Here is a 14,649-nt window from a genome sequence, read left to right on the forward strand (position 1 = left end):
AAATGTCCACTTCTACATTTTTCTTCCCTAATTGATACAAGTCATGCTGAGGTTCAAGCTTGTGAAGACATGATCCTTTTCAAACTAACTCTCAAAGGTATACTTAGGACTAGATACTGGCCATGAATTGGCAGCAAAGATATAAGATGTATAATATGCACTATTACAGATATATAAAACATATGCATTAACACATAGATATGAAAAATATGCACTAATACAGAGATATGCAAAATACAAAAAAAAAAAACAGCGAGACAAGTTAGCAATGAAGCAGCTATTATGAGGATTGGTCATGTACAAATTGCAATAGGAATAGAGAATTATGATTTCCTTTGAACATGGAGGAAGACTTATTCTTTTTTTTTGGGGGGGGAGGGTACATAAAACATACACATAGTCAATGTGATACAGATTCAGTAACCCTGCAAAGACTTTGGGTAGGAAGAAAAAAAAAACAATTAAATTGTTTTAAATTGTATTAAATGAAAAAGTAAAACAGCATCCTTTAATTCATCATATCTTTTGTGTGTGTATACATTTGATTACTGACTTTTGTCAACTCACAGAAAAGTCAGCACATTTATACAAACATCTCATAATTTCAAGTGATCACACATCTGTCTTTTGTCTTTTAACACTTCATCAAATTCTCATAAGATCTATACTTGATACTTTTGCTTGCAAGCACAATCTCAACCATAAAATTACCTTGAAATTCAGAAATAAAGAATCTTCCTTCAACCAAAAATGCAAGAGGTAGATACACCATACAAAGAATTTTGTAGCATTTCCCTTGGTAGGCAACAAATATAGTGTTTTTTATCAAATGTTTATTTCTTACTCGATAAAATATCACAGATAGAGATAAACATGTAAAAAGTCCATAAATGGGTCTCTTGTAAAAATAAAAGTGTAAGAACATAACAGACTCTCCATTCTAAACAGGTTTTGACATTCGATTTGTAACAATTGCCTTACATTACTGCATTACAAGCTGTAATGGTCTCTCTGTGTAATGAGCAGTATTTTATCCTGAGTGCTACTTACCCAAGCACAGCATCAATTGGTACACTTGTACCATCATTTTCATTATACAGCAATACACGTAGGTTTTTAAGTATCAATAAAACTTAAAAGATAGTCAAATTTGAATGGTTCACTAAATGACCCTATTTCTTTTACATTTATAGTAGTATCAAGAAAAAAAAAGAAGATCTTGGTCTCCCAAGATTTTCTTAACTATCAAATGTAGGTCTGTATGATCATCACAAAAATGACAGTCTTGGGAATAGGACTTAATTTAGTTTAGCTATCAAATGTACATTGTAGGTCTGTGAGATCATCTGCTTCATTATGGCTCCAAGAAAAACTAGTGTCAATGTACACACATTACAATCCCCTTGAAATACCACAAATGCACACACAAATCTGGAAAACTGACAGGAATTGATCAGATTTTTGCAAAGATCTGTTTCACATCAACCATGCTGACAATATTCATGAAATACATATTTTAACTACATCCTCCGGAGAAGCAAACATGAAATCATCACAGAATGAAAAAAGAAAAAGGATTGAAGCGGATGCCGCAAAGTATTGAAATGTGCCTCTGTCAACTCATAAATATTCTTCCTTTTTTTTTTCTCAAACTAACAGGTGTGAATTCAGCCCCACTGAGATTTTAACAGTGAGTAAGGGAGATATGATGTGTGGATACACAGTGGATACACACACTGCACTGCCACAGAGTAAATTGGCTCCCAGCAATCAAGTGATTAAGTCTGCTGTGCTGGAAAATATTTACAAAAACAGAGGAAGAAAATGAGCAATGCCGGGTGCTGGTGGAGCAACGCTTGCCGCTGATGTCTAGTCTGAAAGCTCAAGACCTTGACGACACCGACCGCTGGATTCACTCCATGTAGCATGGGGGGTAATGCCGCGGAAGACACATTAACAAAATAGAAGGTGCCTTGTAACTGACACCAAGCGACACTACATGTAAAGATATCTTGTGAAGCAGATAGTCAAGAAGTTATAATGCATTAGTGCATCTTTACACATAACTCTCTGACTTCCCCCCCCTTCTATCTCCATCTCTTTCTGACACTCCTAAAATCATCCTTCGTCATTCACTCCGAAATCATTTATCCCTCTCCCTATCAGATGCAGGAGAAACAGGCTGCCCAGCGTGAACAAAGCAATATGCCGCCAAACTCTCTCGCTCCACTCACACCACATGACTTCCTGTCTACGCAGCCAGTGGAGGAGTGGGGGGGGGGGGAGAGATGGAGGAGGGGGCGGAGCCTAGAGTTACTTACCGAGGCTTCAGAACAGCCTGCGATTGGCTGCTTGTTTTCTCGAGTGACTGTCAGTTAAGCGGTGCTGGGAGCTGGTAGCTTTTAAAAGGGAGGGCTTCCTACTACGACAGCCTGACTGTTGCAGCAAGAATCCAACGCCACCAAACGGATACCTCCACTGTGGAATCTCACCCAATCTCACAAGAACAGCCCCACCACAAGACATCATCACTGACTACAGGTAAGAGATCCACAAGCTTCTTTCACATCTATGTGAGATAATCGTCTTTTAGTGAGAAGTCAATTTTTTCTTTTCATTTAAAACCAGTATGTGTATGTCTCTCTCTATACCACATCTTTCTGCAAGTTCAAGGTGCAGGGCAACAGATATTCTCCATCTCGCAGTAAGATGGTATCTCGGGGGCGAGGGGAAATGGCACTGCTGTTTATCTCCGCTGAAAAGCTGCAGATGAACAAGCGTTTGTGGGTGGATGGCTCATGTAGCATTTTCTTTGAGAGCATTGTGAAAATGATGTTTATTGCCCTCTATTACAAGTATGTGGGAGTTTCTTATTCATGCACCACTGGAAAGGGAGCTTGCCATCTTGACAATAGTGTACAGAGCTTGTACACAAAACAAGAAAAAAAAATGTTTTGGCTTTCAAGAGGCTTTCAATCACACGGACTGAATAAAGAAGCAGCAACTACATATGTTTCCTTCCGCAAGATGTGATCATTATTTGTATCAGCCAACAAATATAACGGGCAAAATACAAAGAAGAAGATGAATCAAGTTGGTACTTGACAGGATTTAATCACTCTTTAATAACTCCCTAAGGCAAGAGACACCCTGGGAAAAAAAAAGTAATGTTTACAGGATTGTCTGTTTGCTTCCTTTAATGGCCTGATAGATGAAGCCAACCACCGTAACAGGTACGGTAGTTATCAATCACCCAAGGTCATGTCATGTTCGGAACATTAGCCGCAAGATGAAGATGTTTTACGACATGAGAATTAATCAACATTAACATGATGCGGAGACCAATCTACACATAAAGTGGATGAAAGGATGCAGTATATGTCACAATCAAGCAAAGATCTGCCATCTATATTCATTAGTGGAGTGTGTCTATATTAATTTTTTTTTCCGCAAATGATGAACTCATTAGCAAATAGGATTGTCGTAGAATATGACACAGAATTAAGTATAGTTAAGGCTTTTCTCTTTTTTTTTTATTTCTTGGCCAAGATTGTGAACCTGCTAAGGCAGTGATAAATTATCTGAAAAATCTCAATTTCTATATTTATGTGAATATCTTTGTATAACATTAACAAAAAACATGTATTCATATGACAAACGACAAAATGATATTTCTATAGTAACTACAGAAAACAGGAAGATATGAAATCATAAACTCCCTGCCATCATATTAACTTAAACCAGTATTTTTTGATATGTGTTCTTTTCCTATTTTTCCTTCAAACTTTCTCTTTTGTTACACTAGCTGCTCAATGCCTTTCAAATCATCTTGCAAATTACAAGAGAATATAAGATGTGCTTTCATATATCATAATTTTTACGCTGGTTTATCACTTTGTACATTACAAACTCATCTTCTTAATCAATTTGCCTCCTTGGTCTTTAAACGAAAGTTCTAATCAACCTGACAACTTAGCTGTTTTCCTGCATCGACATCTTTTGAAGATAAGAGAAAAATATCTTATTATCACACTATAATTTCTTTGTTACTTATCGCAGGAGGAGCTCCCCTTCCCAAATTTACTTTCCTACATGGTCTTTGATTAATACCTCTGATTAACCTGACAAATTAACTGTTTCTCCTACATCAAATTCCCAAAATGACATCTACATCTGTAGAAGACATGGGGGCAAATCTGTAATGGAAAATATAATAATAAAAAACTTCTTAACTGTTTCCCACAAACTTGGTTGATTTGATTTGGCATGCATCAGAGACACAATTCCAATTATGAGCAGTAGCACATTTCATTCATTCCATAGCTCCCCAAATCCTTTGCACTTTGTATGAGATTTCCATTACGCTAACTAAAAGCACAGATTACGGGCTTAGCATAAGAATTAACCTAATTGAAATTGGGATAGGTCACAGTTTCGAGAGACCGCTCTCTCTCCAAAGTGAGATTAATTTATTTTTCTGTGGCTTAGACACTGCTGTATTTGCATCTATTAGTCATCTCGTCAAGTGCTGTATGCTCATGCTGGTCACTGGTACTTTCAGTCGAGAAAGAGTTACAACTTCTGTTTTGAGTATCACATCAATTGCATCTTCTAAATATCACCCTGATATAATGAAGACTCCAGATGGATGTGTTAGAGTTTCACAAGGCTTTACAGAATCAACCCTGCTTTTAAATGTCTACAAGATATTCTTTTACCTTTTTTTAACTTTTGAGTTTACTGGTAACGCATACAAAACTTTCATTTGCCTCCCTATGCATGTTGTCATGATAGGAAGAGATCCATCCCAACAAGATCTAAACATATAAGAATAATTTCTCCACTAATAAACAAAAATGAAAAATGTTATATCTCATGGCATTATATCTCATAGCATGGCCAAGAAAGAATCCATTTTATAAGATGGACAACACTCGTGGAGTAAAGCATCTATCAAAAAATGTCTTTACTAGATCAATAACTGGTATTTCATCCTTGAACTTTGAATTTTGCTGCACATTGGCGAATAAGAAATTGTTGCTTGATTCTCGTGATTAACAGAAGATAAAGAGAAGTATTTCTGCAGCATAGCAAGTTTAACACAGGCTCTGACTGGCACAACACTTAAAAAAAAAAAGATAAAACAATGATTATCAGATCCTTGTATTATCTTATCAATGAGTTTCCTGTTTCTTGAACATTAAACGGAAACATCAGTGGTAGGTTTTCAACATGGATAAATTACCTGTTTCATAAGTTTATCAGTGAAACCTCAAGCATTTTGATTTCTCGGAAACCAACCTTGCCAACATTTGAAAGAAAGAGAGAGGTCGATTGTGTGAGGAAGTAAAGCAACCAAACCAAGTGAAGTTGAGAGTAAGTGGGAGAAGTCATTCCTTTGCCAAAATGAGAAACTCTCTAGGTAGTAATTACCATATAGGAATCAAATGTGCATGTGCTGCTGGCAGTTATTATTCAACAAGTTTGCAGAATCACATATCAGCTTCAACCAAGTGTAAGGTGTCCATTTTGGTACTTACCAGTAGATAACAGTGTGCATGATATCAGGAGGAGTGTGATCACTGAGACAGCTGATGTCTATTTGAAGTCGTTTACTGGGTGCAATTCCCCCAAGATATTTTAAACTCCCCATTGAAGATGACTGTTGAGAATACTTGGGCAGGTGTCTATGGGAAGTGCGTGTTACAGCAAAATCAGTCCATCCTCAATGGGTTAAGACTTGCACAATAATCGTAGTTACTGTTTTTGAAGAACTGTGAAATACAGCACTTATGACAGGCATGTAGGGAAAATTTCATTTGAAATTAGATGATGACTGGGCTGTCAAAACACAACTTTTCTGGTTCCAAATGTATTATCGTCTGCCATAACAATTTATATCACAGTATTAATAGTACTGGAGCATATTCCACAAAGCAAAATTTTCAGTTCTGTCTTAGATCTCAAAATTTACCAGTTTAATTATGTTATCTAAGTTAGATATGGATATCAGCATACAAGTAAGTATGTGCATCTAGCACATGGCTAGGGCCTTATCGTAACCTTAGGCCCATAGCCAGCTGCTGCACCACCTGGTAGAGGATGTTTGTATGGACATCTCTACCTAAGTGATGGGATTGATTGTCAGGCTATGTGTTAATATCTTGGTCCCAAACAGTAGCAGTTTGTCGTTGCACGAGATCGCAGTCGGTTTCGCTATAAAAGGTGCTGTCCATAGCACAGACTATCCATGAGTACACATGTGCCAAATTTAATATAATGTAGAGTGCACATGTTCACCATGTTTGGATTTGAAGTTTAACAATTAATCATATTTTATCCACATCATTGTGGAGCAAGTTTGGGGTGAAATGCACAACAAGCACACTTAAACAGCAGAAGGCAACTTACATTACACTTACAATAGTTTCTTTAGAAGGCAGATTTGCCAGAAATCCATACATAAGAGTAAAATACAAGTAACAAATTCAGATCTCTAAAAAGAAATATTCTGCTGTCCACAAATCATTAGAGTTGGCAAGTATACACTTGTATGTAAAATGGTGTCAAGGAAAAAAAAAAGAATAAAAAGGTACTTGTTTGCAGGTAGCAGATATGAATTCACTTTTTGCTTAAAATGAGATTACCTGGACCACTTTTCTACCTGAGGGAACAGCACTATGAAACACATAGGTGTCTACCATAAACAAATATAATATCATTGCTTCTTCTCAAAGAAGCTCCAGGCTATCTTCACTTCTACTGTTGTGCTGACACCAACACAATGTGTGTGATTTTGTCCAGATAATGTAATTTTCACAAAGAAGCAGAAACAAAAAAGCGGATTCACGGTGGGGTGTCCAATCTTACTTGACTGTTTACCAGCGATATATTTAGAACTTAAAAATGAAAAACACAACACGCACACTCACAAACACATGCGCACTTTTGGTTTGCACTCTAACAATTAATTTTCACACCTTCTGGCAACTGTAACATTACAAAAAAAAAAGAACAGCTGCTCATCATTCCGACTGATCTGCAGTTATCATCATGAATCGATGGAAGCATAGACCATTGGAGATACGGGTGGGGGGGGGGGACGCCGTCGTGGGGAAGAAGCACTTGTGCGGAGAAGCAAGAAGAGTTAGTTGTAAGATTGTAACCTTCACTGGCACACCTGCCTCTGTAGGAGTCACTTTCTTTCAGACACGGGTGATGAAACCTTGCCCGACACAACCGACAACGGGCCACGTATATCGAGACAGAGAGAGGTTGTGACGTACCGACTCCTAGTAATTGAATATCATCACACCAGCCACCTACACTGCATGCTTCCTCTCCATCCCGCCCCACCCCCATCCCCCTCCTTGTTACATTGTCTGTAATTACACTGCAGTACATTTGATCTTGCCATCAAGACCAATGCAGCATTGTTGGAGAGCAGTAGGACCCAAGACCTCACCAAAGCCGTCAAATTTGATGCAGCCCCCTCACGTGCCTTTACATCTTACTTAATTGTGCACATTTGAGAGGCCTTGGTGTGGTTGCTTCACAAGAAGCAATGTTTTCAAATTGATTATGCTTATCAAGATTAATCATTCTTCTTTCTACTTAAACTTTCCTTTTAACAAAATAAGTTTATACAGGCTTAAAACAAACACAGACTAAAACATGTAGCACATATTTGTTGACTACTTCCATACATCCAGAAGAGTCATAAAAGTTTTCAAACTTTATTATAAGCCAAATCTTCCCTAAATCTAACAAACCATTTCTACCTCCCATCTTCTCTCTATTAAAACTCTTTTTCTATTTCTAACATTTATTCCTTCTCTCTCTCTCTCTCTCTCTCTCTCTCTCTCTCATGCTCTCTCACCATCAATATCACTCTCTGCAACAGCCTTTTCCTCAAGGGGCCACAGAACCTCCCCCTCCCCCCCCATACTTTTTGGCTCTTAAAAACAAGAACAAAATTGATAATATAAAAAAGACACAAGAAAGTGAAGGATTTTCCATCTCACAATATTCCAACAAAGGAGGAAAGGGGAGGGGGAAGGGAACAATGACCCTTGACCCAGCCATACCAAAGCATAGACCCCTAGCTGTTCAGATCCCCCCCCCCCCCACCACCACCATCACCACCACAACAAAAAGTCTTACTGCCCCTGTCTTCTACAAGCTGAAATGAATGGTCAACATGTTAATATCTATGATCAAAAATTGATGAATACCATCGCTGAGAACTTAGTGAGCATGGCGTCAGAATGGTCAGGGGGATGGCTGGGTGCTGGGCGGGGGCGGAAAATGGAGGTAGGGCTGAGAAATTGTGTCTATTAATTCGTGGGATTTAGCTGGAGGCGCCCTCTAATTGGACCATTTGTGGCAGAAATAGGAGAACTATGGGGCAATACATCTTGCCGGTTTAAATATGATATTCAATGTTGGGTGTCTACTTTACGAGATGGCCTCATCAATCAATGCTATACCGACTCTAGCACCGTTCTCCAAGGTAATTACTGTCTGGCAGCCAAAAAATTTGCCAGAGAAGGCGCCGCAAATGAGCACAAGGAATTCTGGTCTCAAATTTCATTTCTTTTTCATATTTTTTTTCCTTTCCTGCATAAGGGGAGGGGCATAGTAAACTTGGGTAAGAGAGTGATTATTATTTTCTTTCAATCTCACCCATACTCACAATATTTTAAGCTGGAAGAGAAAAGTGAAGTCTTAATGCCTATTTTTATGTCAAGTCCTTATCCATGTAGGTGCTTCTTAAATGTATGAATAAATTATTGTCTTTGATAATAATAATTAACATTTACATCGCACTTAATACACAGTTTCTAAGCGCCTTACATATATCATAATTATACCAAAATGTAATATTATATTCAACATAACTACAAAACTCTACAATAATTTACATTACATAACATACTTTAGCAATAATCAAATACTAAAATTAGCATACTTAATAGACACACACAAAAAAGAAAAAAAAACATAACATAGGCATGTAGAAAAACATGACATCACAGTAACTTCAACTTAGATTGACTTCATTAAATGTGTCTTCAGGAGGGTCTTTAGCTTATCTAGTGAGGGTAAAGACCTGATGTGCAGGGGGAGCTTGTTCCATAGTTGGGGTGCTTTTTTTTGGGGGGGGGGTGTAATACTTATGGATATAAGATATTTCTCAAAAGATTAACAATTCAATGCTAATTTCTTATATTTCAATGAGATTTGTTAAGAAAATGTACCTGCAACTCATTTTTCGTGGCAACTGTCTTTATAAACCTTTCCACTTCGTACATTTGTTAAAATAATCACAGGAAGAAAAAAACAATCAACAGAACATCAAGTAAAATACCCTTCTATGCCTTGTCATTTACAAGTATATTGACTCCACCACCTAGAAATTACTAACTCTTTTGGGCATTCGAACAGTTCTTCTTGTTCAACAATTAAACACATTATTGCCTTTGGATTCAGTGGGTTAAACACATTGATTGGTTCCAAATGTGTCACTTCATAGTACAACAAGCTTCTAAGTGCACTGTGCTTTCAATGTCCCAGCCAGATACAACATTCTCTTCGTAAAAGAGAGTGTTTCAACGATAGGCCGTTTCTGAATCAAACGAAGAAAGCATTCCTACTTTCTATACAGCTCATCCCTCAGCTTTTACAAGCAAGCTTTCTACGAAGAAAAAATTCATTTCTAAAATTGAGCCATCATCAGGTGACATAAAATTTAAGCAGCAAAGCATCAGAGCCCAGGATACAATCAAATGCCCGCGACAATGCGGAATCGAATTACAATTCAGTCATTTTGTGAATCATACTGCGCATATTTCAATGCCATTGATGCTCACCCAGCAGTAACTGAGTCAGGTAAGCATATATCAGCTGGCAATTTCTACTTATCTACTCAACCACTTATAAATCATTATCATACTAATCTGCAAATGGACTAAGTTGGCTCAGCATCCAAACAATGACAAGGCCTAGATCATCAATAGATTATCAAGCATCCATTCTGTGTAATTAATGACAAATATGCTGGAATATATTTTTCAAGGAACAGGATACAAATTCATATGAATGCATAGCTACCTCTTCACTCTATTCTACAAGTAAAGACTGCATACATGTAAGCAGATTTCACATAATACAACAAGAGAGTCAAATCTCTTGCCAGGATAATAAACCCTTATTATGATGCTATTCAGTTGTGGGAGTGGGATTAGATGTGGGCGAAGCAACACTTAATAAAGCCAGGAAAAATATTTCATATATACATTTTTTTTTTTTTGCAGTCCAGATTAGCCGCACTTGTGCATTGCACTCAATAAAAATGAAGGTATATCTTCACTATCACTTTTGGCTTGGTCAAATCAATTTCTTCTCTCCTTTTTTTTTTTTTTTTGGGGGGGGGGGAGGGAGTACTACTTCACGCAGCACTTAATGGATGACCAGTAAACTACTGCAACAGGTTACAGATCGACTTCATCCAACTCTGTCCACTTTGGCATTTGACGAGGCCAGAGTCTTTAATCTACAGATGGTCAATTTGTGACCACAATACAGCCTTGAGCCCGGATAGTGCATTCTTGTACGAGTAATTTGCAGATGAGACAATAAATTCCTGCTTAAACTCTTCCTTTCATTTAGTATCATCATTCTCTTTCATTGTAAGGCTGCACCGTTGGAGTGACAGTACAGTTTATACCTTGTCCTTTCGCTGGCTAGCCGCAGCAAATCAAAACGTGAAAGTAATTGAATCACAAGAAAACTGCATATTCAGAATGTAACTTAATCTCCAACTCACAGGGATTACGAGAAAAAATATCTTCCGAATAAAAAGTGGGTGACGGCTTAAAGACAAGGGCAGAAAAAAGTGTCAAAAACTGTTGATATGCGCAACCGGATATTCTTGCCGTAAGCCTTGCTACGGATGCCAGGAAATCCGAGTCTTGTATACTCTGAATTTGTGATGCTCAACTTTGCGTGCCACCTGGCGATCATACTGCTGCTATTTTTGAATGCTGCAAACGAAGTGCAGCCTTTTCAATACCATGACTATATGACAAAGGTATGATAAATTTTAAGAATCATCTGCTTAAAGGAAGTAAGAAGGCCTTAGTTCCATATCATCACGGTGGAGGGGTGAGGGATTAGGGAATCTTTGGGTGTAATCACCTCATTAAAACATTCAATTATCTTGAACAGGATATATATCAAATAACTCTATAGATTTTGGGATATATGTATTTGTACCACATAGGAGACCTTCATCAGTACGCAACTAGAAACAATGACTGAAGAAATTAAAACACATCAGTATCTAGGAAATTTATACATTCCCCTGCTTTTAAAAGGAGTGAATCAAACTTAGACTTGAGATTTTGCATCACCAATATCAAATGGGACGGAAGAAAAATTACACAACTACAGGATGGGACTTGTAATACTTTGTAAAATGACATTAATGGGTTATAAGTTAAATCTTTAGATGTTGTGGGTTTTCTCAGGATAGAAGCATATGATAAAAGTTAGCAAAAATGGAGGGAAATAAAGAAAGCATTAAGAACAAGTGAGGGCGATGACAACTGACGTGCATTAAACAACATCAAAAGTGCTGGCACAGATTTCTCATGGAAATGTTAATACTCTTCCCCCCTCGGGAGAAAGTCCACAGCAATTGTTCGTCTTGACAATGCCACTCTCGCTTAATGAAATTTACACCGGCCGAACATCGTAAGCTCTATGGCCGCATTCTGCGTGCTTAATCAATGATAACCGACCAGAGTAGAGGGACAAGCCCAATAGAGACTGTCAGACAAGTTTAAAACCAGTTTCATTGGTAAGCAGCTAAAAGGGGTATGAAACGGGAAAGGAGTAGCAGACAAAAAAAAAAAAGAAAATCGACTGATTCAAGATTAGTGCTGAGTGACAACCTCTTTAGAATATCTATAACCCATTTTGAAAATCCAAAATGGGGACAGTGATATTACCGCTGAAAGGATCACAAAAAAAGAAAAAAATAGAAGTTTCTAATTACATTCAGAGAGCTCAAAATATCAAAGAATGTGGGAAAATTGCATATAGATCAAAGATTATGCAGAGCTCTGATTTTTCTGTTGCTGAGTCATTTTGCAGGAAAAGCAAACACATGCCATTTTTTCATGATAAACTGATTTCATTCCGACACAGGCAAGAACAAAATCTCCTTCCTAGCCATAGCCATGCAGCAAAGATTTCATCTTATGAAAAGTTGATCAATTCATCTTAGAGCCACTATTTACCACTGGGAGCAGTGATTAAAAAAAATATGTTCAAATTATCACATTCGATTCACACGTACAGTTTAGTTGTATCTCAAAACATCCTACCATATAAAAATTTTGCAATAAAGTTACAAATATAAGGTGATATCACTTATTTTTTCAATAAACCATAACTGTAGACAATTCAATCTTGAAACGCTTTTGATAAAACTATTGTTCACATTTTGTATGTTTAACAATATCTAGCATTGATTATACTGATTAACATTCTTATGTTGGTTGTTTCTATTCCTAACTCACATTTTAGAACTATTCTAAGGCACTAAAGCTGGGTTTTTATCATCTGCAAATGATAAATAGTGGCTTTAAGCTTTTCTGACTCAAATGCAGCGAAGGAATCGTTTTACAGAGCCATGATGCCCTTAAAGTCAATGGTGATGCATGCGCACCAGCACACACAAACACACAAACACACAGACAGGCGCATTTTCTGCATCAAATATCTCAGAACCTTCATTAGTACGTCTTCAAAACAGATCAATCTCATTGTAAATTGGGCAAGTATGTGAAGTCTGAAAAACCTATGGTAAGACACTGTCATTCTTTGACGTGGAAGTAATTGCAACTCTTGCAAATTCCCCTTGAAGGGCATAGCTCAACCTCCTTCTCCAAAGAGAAAGCTAAATCGTCGGGTAATCACTTGTTCTTTTCCTCTCTTTTTTTTTTTCTTCTGTTTGCTTGGTTCTGCAGGATGGGTAAGATATGAAATTGTGCACTGTTGCATATATTCGTAATTTGTGCTGATTTATGCTCCAACAGACAATTTTAGAAGACAATTTTAGAAGACATGCAATGCTAAATGTATGCATGAGGAATTGAGGAATGAAGAACAAACTAGTTTTATGGCAGTTGCCCTCTTCCCTAATAGATACGGGGGATAAAAAAGAAAAAGAATTGACCAGGCATAAGAGCGACGACAAAACAAATGCATTCAATTCACGATATTTTTGCACAAAAGTGAAATATCTATCTCAATGATTTCAATCCAAGAGATTGGTATCTACCTGAAAGTGTCACAGAAGTTCAATTCAGAGACTGCCAAGCAAATTAACGATCAATTTATTCTTTCTGGCATTCAAAACTTTTGAATCAGCCCTCTTGGAAGGTTTTTTTTTCCATTGTCTTAGATTTTTTTTTAAAAGTATCAATAGAAAGATATATTCCTCGCTTGTGCTCTAACTAAATGGCAGATGCAACTCGGAAGACAAACTAATAAGATTCGCACAGGCTAAGCAGACGCTATAATCATGGGATCCAGTAACTTGAGCAACGGCGCTATTGTCACAAATCATATTCACATCATCCCCTTCCTTTGCCAATACTATAGAATGATGTCTGAAACAAATAAATTGTTTATTTAAACATAATAAACAAACCCAGTCACATTTTTATAAAGGAAAGAAAAAAGAAGAATTTGACAAAGTCCAATCTAGATTGTCACAAGGGGTGAAGCAGAGAATCATAAGTGACTAGATATTAGATGGGATGGCAATCTTTTCTAATAGCAAACAAATGCAAAGCCATGCAAGTAATCAGGAAAACAATTTATGCGGTAAGATACTCGGTAATAACCTTGCTAAGGACATGATGATCATAATCACTTTTGGTATGGTATGTAATTACATTTTCAATTTGGGAAACTTTAAATGCCAAATCTGATTAATTTGAAGAAGGTGAACACTTGTTAAACTTTGTACATGGGTTCATTTAGTTAGAATTTCACTTGTGATGGCAAAACATGGAAGGTAACAGAAAAACAGATAAAGACAGATAGTGAAGAACTTATGAAGAGACAGAGAATGAACTTATACTTCCTGCGTTCTTTGTTCGAAGAGGTCACTTTGAAGTTGTTGTATTTCAACTGAGGCTTAGCTGTTACTGGTACTATGGCAACAAGTACAGAGCTGGTCAAACCATTTGTAACTACAGATATATTTCAGCTACGACTGATCTGTCACTGGTACATGCATTCTGGCTAACAGAACAGAGCTGGTTACCCATTTGTGACTCTGCAGATTGGTTCAGCGACATTCCAGGCAGGCTCAAAATCCAAGAATCCAACAGAAACATGAGCATGAAGACTCACAAACCATGAAAGAAACTGAGAGGAAATACCCAGTATTAAGAAATACAGTGTACCCCTAATGTGCTTGAGCAGTTTAGCAACAGGTGATGATTTCACAATGATGCTATTTTACATTATTGGCTATTCTGATGTCATCTGTCATCAACAAACCTTGTCTCTCATTATTTCAAAAGGAATTTTTACAGGATATTTGCAGCCCCGAACAAGCTTACTAAC

At 37.3% G+C, this 14,649-nt stretch overlaps 1 protein-coding gene and 1 pseudogene across 1 annotated transcript in view; one reads left to right on the plus strand and one right to left on the minus strand.

Annotated features, from left to right (window-relative positions):
* Window positions 1-14,649, minus strand: part of LOC139717280 (sushi domain-containing protein 4-like) — a 460,844-nt pseudogene that overhangs the window by 349,426 nt on the left and 96,769 nt on the right.
* Window positions 2,446-14,649, plus strand: part of LOC139717279 (uncharacterized) — a 45,987-nt gene continuing 33,783 nt past the window's right edge. Inside the window, exon 1 of the mRNA XM_071628773.1 lies at window positions 2,446-2,541. The gene's annotated coding sequence lies outside the window, so the exon portion shown is untranslated. The remainder of the gene's footprint in view (window positions 2,542-14,649) is intronic.

This window comes from Diadema antillarum, unplaced genomic scaffold (genome assembly GCF_040938485.1).
Source record: "Diadema antillarum isolate AM-2024a unplaced genomic scaffold, OU_Dant_1.0 scf00000074, whole genome shotgun sequence".
NCBI lineage: Eukaryota > Metazoa > Echinodermata > Echinoidea > Diadematoida > Diadematidae > Diadema > Diadema antillarum.